A 10711-nucleotide genomic window follows, 5' to 3' on the forward strand; every position below is an offset into this window, starting at 1 on the left:
TAACCCACTGAGCCACCCAGGTGCCCAAAAATCTTAAAATTTTTAAAAAAGATTTATTTAAGAGCGAGCATGAGCAGGACAGGCAGAGGGAGAGAGAATCTCAAGCAGACTCCATGCTGAACGGGGAGCCTAATGCGGGGCTCCATTTCATGACCCTAGTCTTAACCTGAGTTGAAACCAAGAGTCCCCACTCAATCGACTGTGCCACCTGGGCACCTCCAGACTTGAGGCAAATCCCACAAGATTTACTAATGGATTAGAGGTAGTTGAAGAAAGAAAGAGGAATCAAAGGTGATTAGAGTTTTGGGGGTGTGACACCATTATAATTAGAAAGGTGTAGCACGTGTCTGAGGCCAGTACAACCAAAAAGGCTCATAGTGAGTGCCCAAGAGTATGTAACAGGGGGACCTGAGCTTGTCTAGACTCCCTAGAAGAAGTGGTGAGTTAGGGCGGGAAGAGTCTATGAGTTAACTAAAAGAAAGGGGAAAGCCAGAAGAGTGGTCCAGGTCAAGAAGCAGCAAGTGCGCAGGATGAGTAAGAGTGTTCTTCAGGCAGAAGGAAAGGATAGCTGGTGTGTGGAATTGAGAAGAGGCTCCTGGGTCAAGACTGCCAGAGAGGTGGGGTGAGGGGAGTGATCTTGATCCTGAGGCCAGTGAGAGCCAAAGGGAAGTTGTAAGTCAGGGAGTGATACACCCTGTTAGAGCCCCCAAAACAGAAGCACCCTTTGTGGAGAAGGTCTAGAAGGGAGCCCAGTGGACACCTGGAGACCAGTGAAGAAGCCATGGTTTGGTTTAGGCTCTGGTTCTCAGGGTGGGCAGGCCAGGTACCATTCTTGGGCTTTTGACTTTGGGCTAGTTACCTACCCTCTCAATGCTCTCACTTCACCCTCTTCTAAATGGGATTAATGGCAGTACCCATCTCACACGATTATGGTCAAGACTAAAATAACGCAACAGAGCTTGGCAGGGGACTGCATGGGGAGGCGCAGCAGTGGTGACTCCAAGCAGCCGGTGGTCCCGGAGTGGTCTGGGAGAAGGATCATCGAGGATTTCAGGGGCGGACGCTCCAGCCGGGGGCGGGGCTGGAGGCGGGGGCCTGCTTCGGACGCTCCGCCCCGCCCGCTTTCAGGAGCGGACTTGGCTGCCCTCTGGTGGCTAAGAGAGGGGGGTGAGACCTGAAGCCACGCCTACTGCAGCTGCCCTTCCGCGGCGCCCCAGACCCCACTCTGCCTTGGGCCAGATTTCTCTGGTGTCTCCTCGGTCCTGGTCGCCAGAGGGATCTCTACACTTCCACACTTGGGGTACCGTATTCAGAGCTTCACAGGGCTCTCCTAGGACTCAGGGTCGTCATTCTCCGTAGTTCAACACCAAAGTCTCCAATCTCCCCCCCCACCCACCCACCCCGCACCTCTACCCCCACAGTGAGTCCCTTGCGCCTGCCCTTTTATCTTAGCCGCTCAGGCCTCCTCTTCAGATTTTTGATCCTCTGGAAACATCTTTTCACATACAGGCAAATACATAGATACAAATATATTTTGATCCTCACCGCACCACCACCCCCCTCGCCTTTTTTTACACTAATGGTAGCAGATACACACTGCTTTGCCTTTTGCCCCTAAATAAGGTATCTTACAGAAGTTTCCATATTCATAACATGAATCCCTGTGTACTCATCGTGCAGCTTCAAGTTATCAACACTCATGGCAGCTTCATTATTTTTTCTAGCTGTGTAGTGTTTTACCCAGACCTCAAACTCGGTGATTTCCAACCTTATACATGCCATGGCACATGCATAAAATACTGGAATTGCACGCTGAGGGAAAGTTGGGAGGGGTTTCAGACTGCCTATGTGGGTCCTAAGGGAAAGTCCATTTCATTTCTATATACTATTTTTATGAGGAGGAAGATGAAATACATTTCATATAAGTATTCTTCGATTGAAACAATGAATACATTATTTATTTTATACGAACTTTTATAATCAAAATGGTTCACACAATTCCTGATCAAGGCTTTTTAATAATGACGTCTCATTCAAATTCTTGGTAGTCAGCATCAACAAGAGACTTCATAGCCCCAAGTAGGTGATAAAAGAAAAATTTTAACAATCCAAAACTTAAAATTGAAATTATATTTGAATGTTCCACAGTTCTTCCCTTTAGTTAATTGACAAGTATAATGCTATATTCAAGTGAATTTCAAATCAAAATGAACTTTTTCATTTCAGGTATTTTAAATTAATGATAAGTTCCAGAACACAGGAAATGATATAAAGCTTTCAAATCCTTTTTTTTTTTTTTTTTTTTGAGAAAATTATAACTGTTACTAAACCTGGGCAAGGCCAGATAGCGCACAGAGAGGAAAGGAGGGAGAGAAAGACTACGAAAGGAGGGAAAAAAGAAAGGGACAGACTGTGAACTGAGACCATTTAAATTTCATAAGAATTCACAAGGCTTTTTACATGAAATTATTCAAGCTAATCATGCGTGAACCTACTGAAATGAGGTGGTTTAAATAATTTAGGAGGGAATTAATACTAAATATGACCAGAATTCTAACATTAGTACATGGACAGTTATTAAAAAATCAAATAAGACATAAATTTATTGAGATCATATTTGTCAATCTTAAAGTTTGAGGAAGTCATCCTTTTTTTTATGTAAGCTCCACACCCAGTGCGAGGCTTCAACTCCTGACCCTGAGATCAAGAGTTGCTTGTCCTACCCACAGCCAGCCAGGTACTAAGGAAGTCACTCCTAAAACACTAGTACCAAGGGCACCTGGCTGGCTGTCAGTAGAACATGAGATTTGATCTTGGGATTGTGAGTTTCAGCCCCACTTTGGGTGTAGAGAATACTTAAATAAAGAGGAATACAAACAATGTAGTGGCTATCCAACAAGACAGTTTGTAAATTTGTTGCTGAGCAGGGAAATGACCAGTCCCCACATTGGGAAGGCTTGGCTCAAATTGCACTGCTTGTGTGAAAAACAGTGCCCCTACCCCCTGCCAAAAAAAGAAAAACTGTTCCCTGTCCTCTTGCCTTGTAAAAATAATAGCAATAAATTAAAATAACGATAAAGGCTTTATTTGCTAACCATTTATGTGGCGGGCATCTCTCTGCAGCTGTTGGCCATCCCTTTTAGGCACATCAGTCTCACCTGGGCTTCATGCCAAGCTCATTGGGCACCTGGAAAACAAATGGTTCCACAGACTCAGTGGAGGGTCCTTGTGGAGCTGGCCGGCCACGTGCTTTGTGGCTGACCCCTGCAGTAGATGTCCAGGAAGAGCCCAACCTTGGCCATGCTCCACTCATCCTGGTGGAGCAGTGAGGGCCAGAGGAGAGACAGGCTGTGTAGAGGTTGGGAGCAGGGCTCCAAAACTATACTTCCTGGGATAGCTGGATGCCCTTGGACAAGTGTCTTGACATCTCTGTGCCAGAGTTTATTCACCTGTAAAATGGAGATGATAGTCATGAGTGGCTATGCAGATTAAATGCAGGTTTTATGTTTAAATGCTCAAGAATGACATCGGCCCCATAAATGTGTTATTAGGCTATGTGTCAGACCATTCCCACACCCACTACCACTGCTCTTCAGACCCCTGAGGGGACTAGTCTTGAGGCTCTGACTGCCCAAAGCTCTGTGCGTCTTATTGCAGATCCCCTGAAAGCAAAGTCTGAAAGTAAGGATTCAGGTTTAAGTAGTTTAAGTGGGAGGGACAGGAAGCCAAGACAGGGCGCAATGACATGTGGCCACCTCAGACAATGGGGCTCCTTCCCAGGGGATCCTTTGAAAGACCTGTGGAATATTCTAGGGATAATACCTTTGAGGTATTTCTCCAATTCCCATCCCTCATTGCTTGAGGGCTACTCCTGTGTGATTTCTCCTCAGCACTTAGCTGCCCCATGCTTGTGCCAAGCACAAAGGAGCCTGTAGTCTCAAAGACAAGGTGACTGTTGCTTTGAATGAGAACCATCACCGAAGTTGCACAGGACTTCTGAGGATGGGCTGAGGGCGCATGGCTGGGGCACCAACACATCTGCCACAACTTGTGAAGCTGTGTACTAAGTACACTGGCTGGAACATTCGCCTTGAGAGAGGGACAATTTCCTAGTTCCTTCTCTAATCCAGACAATACTGCAATCAACAACCTGGCAAGTCCATCCTTTTGCACATATACATGTATACGCACGGGATATTCATAGAAGCAGAATCGTTGAGCCAAAAGATCTGTGCGTTTGTTGTGTCGATGGAGACAGCCGAAGCTGTCATCCCAGGGAACTGCTTGTCTCCTGCACCCTCGCCAGCATCCATGTTCACACTCTTTGATCTTTGTCAGCCTGGTGGATGAAAAAATAGTATCCCATGCTTTAAAATTTCATTTGCAAAACTCTAATTGAGGTTGGCATCTTTTAATAATATAAAAGCCATCTGTATCCCTGATCAGTTAATGAATCCGCACGAGGGCCAATGAAGGCTGCAAATGGCAGACAAAAACGCTCAGCATCGTGAGCCTCCTGGCCGAGGAACACAGCACACCCGTGAAATATTCCCGTCTAAAAGTCAGATCTAAATGTAACCAAAGCCTCTAAATGTAACCACCATAGATGGAAAATGCAGGGGATGGAGGGGCACAATAAATTACATAGGAATGTAATCAGTAAAATGCAGACCAGGGTGGGTGGGTGGGGCTCGTCAAGTGACCCTACTTCTCTACTCACTCTTCCAGGAAGATAAAGCAGATCTTTCTTTTCTTTGTCCTGCTAACTAAAAACCCTGGACACTGTATATAAAACAAGCATAAGAGGGGCATCTGGGTGGCTGAGTTGGTTAAGCAGCTGCCTTCGGCTCAGATCATGATCCCAGAGTTCTGGGATCGAGCCCCGCATCAGGCTCCCTGCTTAGCAGAGAGCCTGCTTCTCTCTCTCTCTCTCTGCCTGCTGCTCTGCTTGCTTGTGCTCTCTATCTCTCTGTCAAATAAATAAATAAATTCTTAAAAAAAAAAAAAAAAAGCGTCAGAAAACTCTGAAAGGTGAAGAGAAGGCAAACCAGCCAGGGACCTCAGGTCCCCAGGAATGACATGGTGGGGAGTTCCATGGGTTTCTTTCTGCCTCAGAGATCCCCACCTTGGAGCCAAAGAAGCTGGAACTGGCTAGCCAAAAAAGCCAGTGGGTACAGAAGAGATGAAACAGCCCCCAAAGCCTGCTTTCTCTAGTCAAAGGACTAGGAAAGGAACAAGCCAGCAGAACAGAACTTTTAGACAGCTCTGAGCTCTACTCCAGCCAAATACCACTGCAAAAACTGTGGCCCTATGCACATCAGCAGATCAAGCTGGTCAAGCGAGGATTTGGCGACTTCCATCTACCTTCATGAGTCAGGGTGCCCCGACACCCCCACCATTGTGGGAGATGTGGCCCAGAGAGCCAGGACTTTTATGTCTGCTGGCCAGTAAGGAGCCTGCTCTTGCCTCTTCCTCCTCCACGCACAATGTTGATCAAGGCCACACTGGGAGCCCACAACCCCACACCCCACCTGGCAGCAATGAAAGTGGGTAAAGGGATGTAAAGAGCGTAAGGCTTCTACACTTCACGAAAATCAGGAAATGGTGGTTCCAGCAGACTGCCATAAGGTACGTGCACATAACATAATACCAACAGCAACCACTAAAAAGCTATGCAAAAAGACACTCAAAAACACTATGGATAAAATAAAATGGAATTGTAAAAAAATGTCCACATTCTTCCACAAAAAGCCAGAAAAATAAAACAGGAAATAAATAACAGAGAGAACACATGGAGGTGGGGGGAGGGAGATATGTCTTAGCACAGCTGTAATTATTATAAGTGTGATGGTCTAAATACACCAATGAGGGGCACCTGGGTGGCTCAGTGGGTAAAAGCCTCTGCCTTCGGCTCAGGTCATGATCCCAGGGTCCTGGGATCGAGCCCCGCATCGGGCTGTCTGCTCTGCGGAGAGCCTGCTTCCCCCCCCCCCCTCTGCCTGCCTCTCTGCCTACTTGTGATCTCTGTCAAATAAATAAATAAAATCTTTTGAAATAAATAAATAAATAAATACACCAATGAAAAGATACTGGGAAAGGGGCACCTGGCTGGCTCAGTCTGCAGAATACGCGACTCCTGATACTGGGTTGTGAGTTCTAGCCCTGTGTTAGGTATAGAGCTTACTTAAAAAATAAAAATAAAAATGGGGCGCCTGGGTGGCTCAGTGGGTTAAAGCCTCTGCCTGCTCGGGTCATGATCCCAGGGTCCTGGGATGGAGCCCTGCATCGGGCCCTCTGCTCAGCAGGGAGACTGCTTCCTCCACTCTCTCTACCTACTGTGATCTCTGTCTGTCAAATAAATAAATAAAATCTTTTTTAAAAAATTAAAATATATTGGCAGAGTGAATTTTAAAAACCAACTATGTGCTGCCTATAAGAAACACTTCAAATATAGAAGCAGCTGGGGGAAGAGGGATAGAAAAGATACATCATGCAAGCAGCAAAAACTGATAGGTCTAAAAAGAGAAATGGACAAATCCACGATTAATAATACACTTCTCTCAACCATTGAGGTAACAACTAGACAGAAAAATCACCAACAATGCAGAAGAACTCAATAGCACCATCAGACAGTGGAAACCAGTGGACATTTATAGAATGCTGAATTCAACAGCAGCAGAATATACAATCCCTCCAAGTGCCCACTGACTATATCCCAATACAGACGATGTTCTGGGCCATAAAACACACCTCAACACACGAAAAAGCATTTGAAATCATAGAGTGTGTTCTCAGTGAAATCAAACTAGAAATCAACAACAGAAAGATCATCTGAAACTCTCCAAGCACTAGGAAACTAAACAACACTTTTAAAAATAATTTATGGGTCAAAGAGGAACACTCTAGGGAAATAAAAATATATATATTTCATTGAATGAAATGAAGACACAACATATCAAAATTTGCAGGATATAGTGAGGGCAGTGCTGAGAGGTAAGTGTGTGTAATAAAGGCTCACACGAGAAAAAAAGAAGTCTCAGTTCAATAATCTAAGCTCAGGAAACTAGGAAAAGGAGACTGAAGTAAACTCCAAGCAAAAGGAAGGAAATAATAAGGAAAAGAGTGAATGGAAATCAGAGAAATTTGAAGACATACAAAGAAATAAAAAACTCTGATAAAGGTAACTACATAGAAAAATATAAAATTGTATATTGGGGTTATAACTCTCTTTCCTACATGATTGACTCACTGATTGATTGATTTGAGAGCCAGAGGGGGAGGGAGAGGGAAAGGTGTGGGGAGAGAGAAAGGGAGAGAGAGACTGACTATGGAACAGGAAGGAGGGAGAGAAGCAGACTCCCCACTGAGCGTGATCAGGACCTGCGCTAAACCCAGACACTTAGCCACGGAGACACCCAGGTGTCACTCCTACATGATTTAAAATACAAAAGCATTAAAGGGTCACGTGGCCAGCTCTGTTGGAGGAGCATGTGATTCTCGATCTCAGGGTCACAGGTTTGAGCCCCCCCATTGGATGCAGAGATTACTTAAATATTTTTTAACTGCAAATGCATAAAAAATTAGAAATCTGTGTTAATGGACACATAATGTATAAAGATACAATTTGTGACAAAAATTTGCTATAGAGAGGAGGAGGGTGGAGCCATATAGGAGCAGTTTTTATGTTGCTCAACTTGAATTGCTATCAGTGCAAAATTATTGTCAATTTAAAATGTTAATTGTGGGACATCTGGGTAGCTCACTTGGTTAAGTGTCTGCCTTTGGCTCAGGTCGTGATCCCGGAGTCCTGCGTTGGGCTCCCTGCTCTATGGGGAGTCTGCTTCTCCCTCTGCCTCTGCTGCTACCCCTCTTGTGCGCTCTCACGTGCATTCTCTCTAGCAAATAAATAAATAAATAAATAATTTTTAAAAGATGGTAATTGTAATCCCCATGGTGAGATACTTATGAAAATATCTTAGGAGCTCCTGAGTGGCTCAGTGGGTTGAGCCTCCTCCTTCGGCTCGGGTCTTGATCTCAGGGTCCTGGGATCGAGCCCCACATTGGGCTCTCTGCTCGGCGGGGAGCCTGCTTCCCCCTCTCTCTCTGCCTGCCTCTCTGCCTGCTTGTGATATCTCTCCCTCTGTCAAATAAATGCATAAAATCTTAAAAAAAAATCTTAAATATACACATAAAAGGAAATGAGAAAAAATCAAGAATTTAAGCATCGCTATAAACCAACTAGCCCCAGGCACCTAGGTGGTTCGGTAGGTTAAGCCTCTTACTTCGGCTCAGGTCATGATCCCAAGGTCCTGGCATGGAGCCCCACATTGGAGCCTGCTTCTCCCTCTCCCTCTGCCATTCTTCGGGCTTGTGCTCTCTGGTTCTCTCTAGCTCTCTGTCAAACAAATAAATAAACATCTTAAATACAAACCAGAAACCCAGCTAGCCCTACCAGACATCTATAGGACACCCCACCCAACAATAGCAGGATACACATTTTTTGGTGCATATAAAATGTTCTCCAGGATACCTGTATGTTAAACAAACAAACAAAAAAGCCTCAACAAATTTATTTCATTTATTTATTTTTAAATAGAATCCACACCCAACGTGGGGCTTGAAGTCATGACCCTGAAATCATGAATTACAGGCTCTTGGGACTGAGCCAACTGGGTGCCGTTCAGTAAACTTAAAAGATTGAAATCATATAATTTATCTTCTCCAACCACAGTGGCATGAAGCTAGAAATCAGTAACAGAAAACTGGGAAATTCACAAATATATGGAAATTTTTAAAACACACTGTTAACCAATAAATCAAAGAAGATATCACAAAGGAAATTAGAAAAAACTTAGAGACAAATGAAAACACAAAACACCAAAACTTCTGGGATACAGTAAAAGCTGGGCTTAGAGGGAGCTACCACAATTCACCCAATGTAAAATAGGTCATTTGAATAACCCTGTAACAATCATGGATATTGATTCAGTAATTTAAATACCCACTCACCCTACCACCTGCAATGATTTCACCAGAGAATTCGCCCAAATGTGTAAAGAATGAACGCTCTTTCTACACTATCTCTTCCAGAAAATAAAGAAAAAGGAAGGGAATTACATTGTTAGCAAAACCAAAGACGTAGATGAACCAACTGCAATCTTTAGCTTTAAGGTGGACCCTCGTTCCTGGGGTGCCTGGGAGGCTCAGTCGGCTAAGCATCTGACGCTTGATTATAGCTCGGGTCATGATCTCAGTTTCCTGATCTCAGGCTCCTGAAATCAAGGAGCCCAGTGCAGAGCCTGCTTAAGATTCTGTCTCTCCCTCTCCCTCTGCCCTCCCAAATCTTAAAAAAAAAAAAAAAGGGCGGGGATCCTCATTCCAAAAAAATTCACATAAATATAACGTTTATGAGGCAACTAGAGAAATGTGCGTACCTACCAGATATTTGATATTAAGGAAATATTGTTCAAACTTGTATGTACATTAATAGTATCGGAGTTGTATACATTAAATAGTCCTTATTGTTTAGAGACACGCACTGGAGGGGCACCTGGGTGGCTCCGTGGGTTAAAGCCTCTGCCTTCGGCTCAGGTCATGCCTGGGATCAAGCCCCGCATCGGGCTCTCGGCTCAGCGGGGAGCCTGCTTCCCTCTCTCTCCCTGCCTGCCTCTCTGTCTGCTTGTGATCTCTGTCCGTCAAATAAATAAATAAATAAAATCTTTAAAAAAATAGAGACACACACTGGAGTATTTGCAGATGAACTGATGTGACACGAGTTATCTAAAATAATTCTGGGGTGGGCTGCCTGACTGACTCAGTTGGTAGAATGTGCAACTCTTGATCTCCAGGGTGTAAATCCAAGCTCTACCCTGGATGCAGAGATTATTTTAAAATAGAATCTTAGAGGGTGGCTGGGTGACTCATTCGGTCAAGCACCTCACTCTTATTAGCACAGGTCATGATCTCTGGACTGTGAGATTGAGCCCTGCGTCCAGGTCCACGCTGGGCATGGAGTCTGCTTAAAATTCTCCCTCTCCTGGGGCACTTGGGTGGCTCAGTCGTTAAGCTTCTGCCTTCTGCTCGCTCGGCCATGATCCAGATGTCCTGGGATGGAGCCCCGCATTGGACTCCCTGCTCCTTCCTCTCCTACTCTGCAGCTTGTATCCTCTCTCTAGCTGTCTCTGTCAAATATATAAATCTTTAAAATAAAGAAAAAAGGAGGGGGTGAGGGGTGGCTCTCTCTCCCTCTCCCATTCCTCCTCTTTCTCTGACAAATAAATAAAATCTAAAAAAAACAAAACAAAACTCCCTTTCCCTCTGGATCGTGGGTGTTCGTGCCTGCGTGCTCTCTCTCTCCTCCTCCTCTAAAAAGAAAAAAAAAAAAACTTAAAAAAATTAATTAATTAAAATAAATTTAAAATAAATAATTCAGGGGTGGAGATGGGGCAGTGAGTTGGCCAAGAACAGATAAAACAGATAATTGTGGTGGGTCCCTGGGTGGCTCAGTGGGTTAAGCCACTGCCTTCGGCTCAGGTCATGATCTCAGGGTCCTGGAATCGAGTCCCGCATTGGGCTCTCTGTTCAGCAGAGGTCCTGCTTCCTCCTCTCTCTCTGCCTGCCTCTCTGCCTACTTGTGATCTCTCTCTGTCAAGTAAATAAATAAAATCTTTAAAAAAGAAAAAACAACACATAATTGTGGTAATTGTGGGTG

The 10711-nt window shown here is 44.6% G+C and overlaps 1 long non-coding RNA gene across 1 annotated transcript; it reads right to left on the reverse strand.

Annotated features, from left to right (window-relative positions):
• Positions 1–1936: 1936 nt before the first annotated feature.
• Positions 1937–4906, reverse strand: LOC131807892 (uncharacterized). The gene is made up of 2 exons (XR_009344613.1): positions 4192–4906; positions 1937–3449 (listed from the first exon to the last, which is right to left on the reverse strand). It is a non-coding gene; the product is annotated as an uncharacterized LOC131807892 (long non-coding RNA).
• Between the last annotated feature and the right edge of the window lie 5805 nt (positions 4907–10711).

This window comes from Mustela lutreola, chromosome 9, assembly GCF_030435805.1.
Source record: "Mustela lutreola isolate mMusLut2 chromosome 9, mMusLut2.pri, whole genome shotgun sequence".
NCBI classification, from domain to species: Eukaryota; Metazoa; Chordata; class Mammalia; order Carnivora; family Mustelidae; genus Mustela; species Mustela lutreola.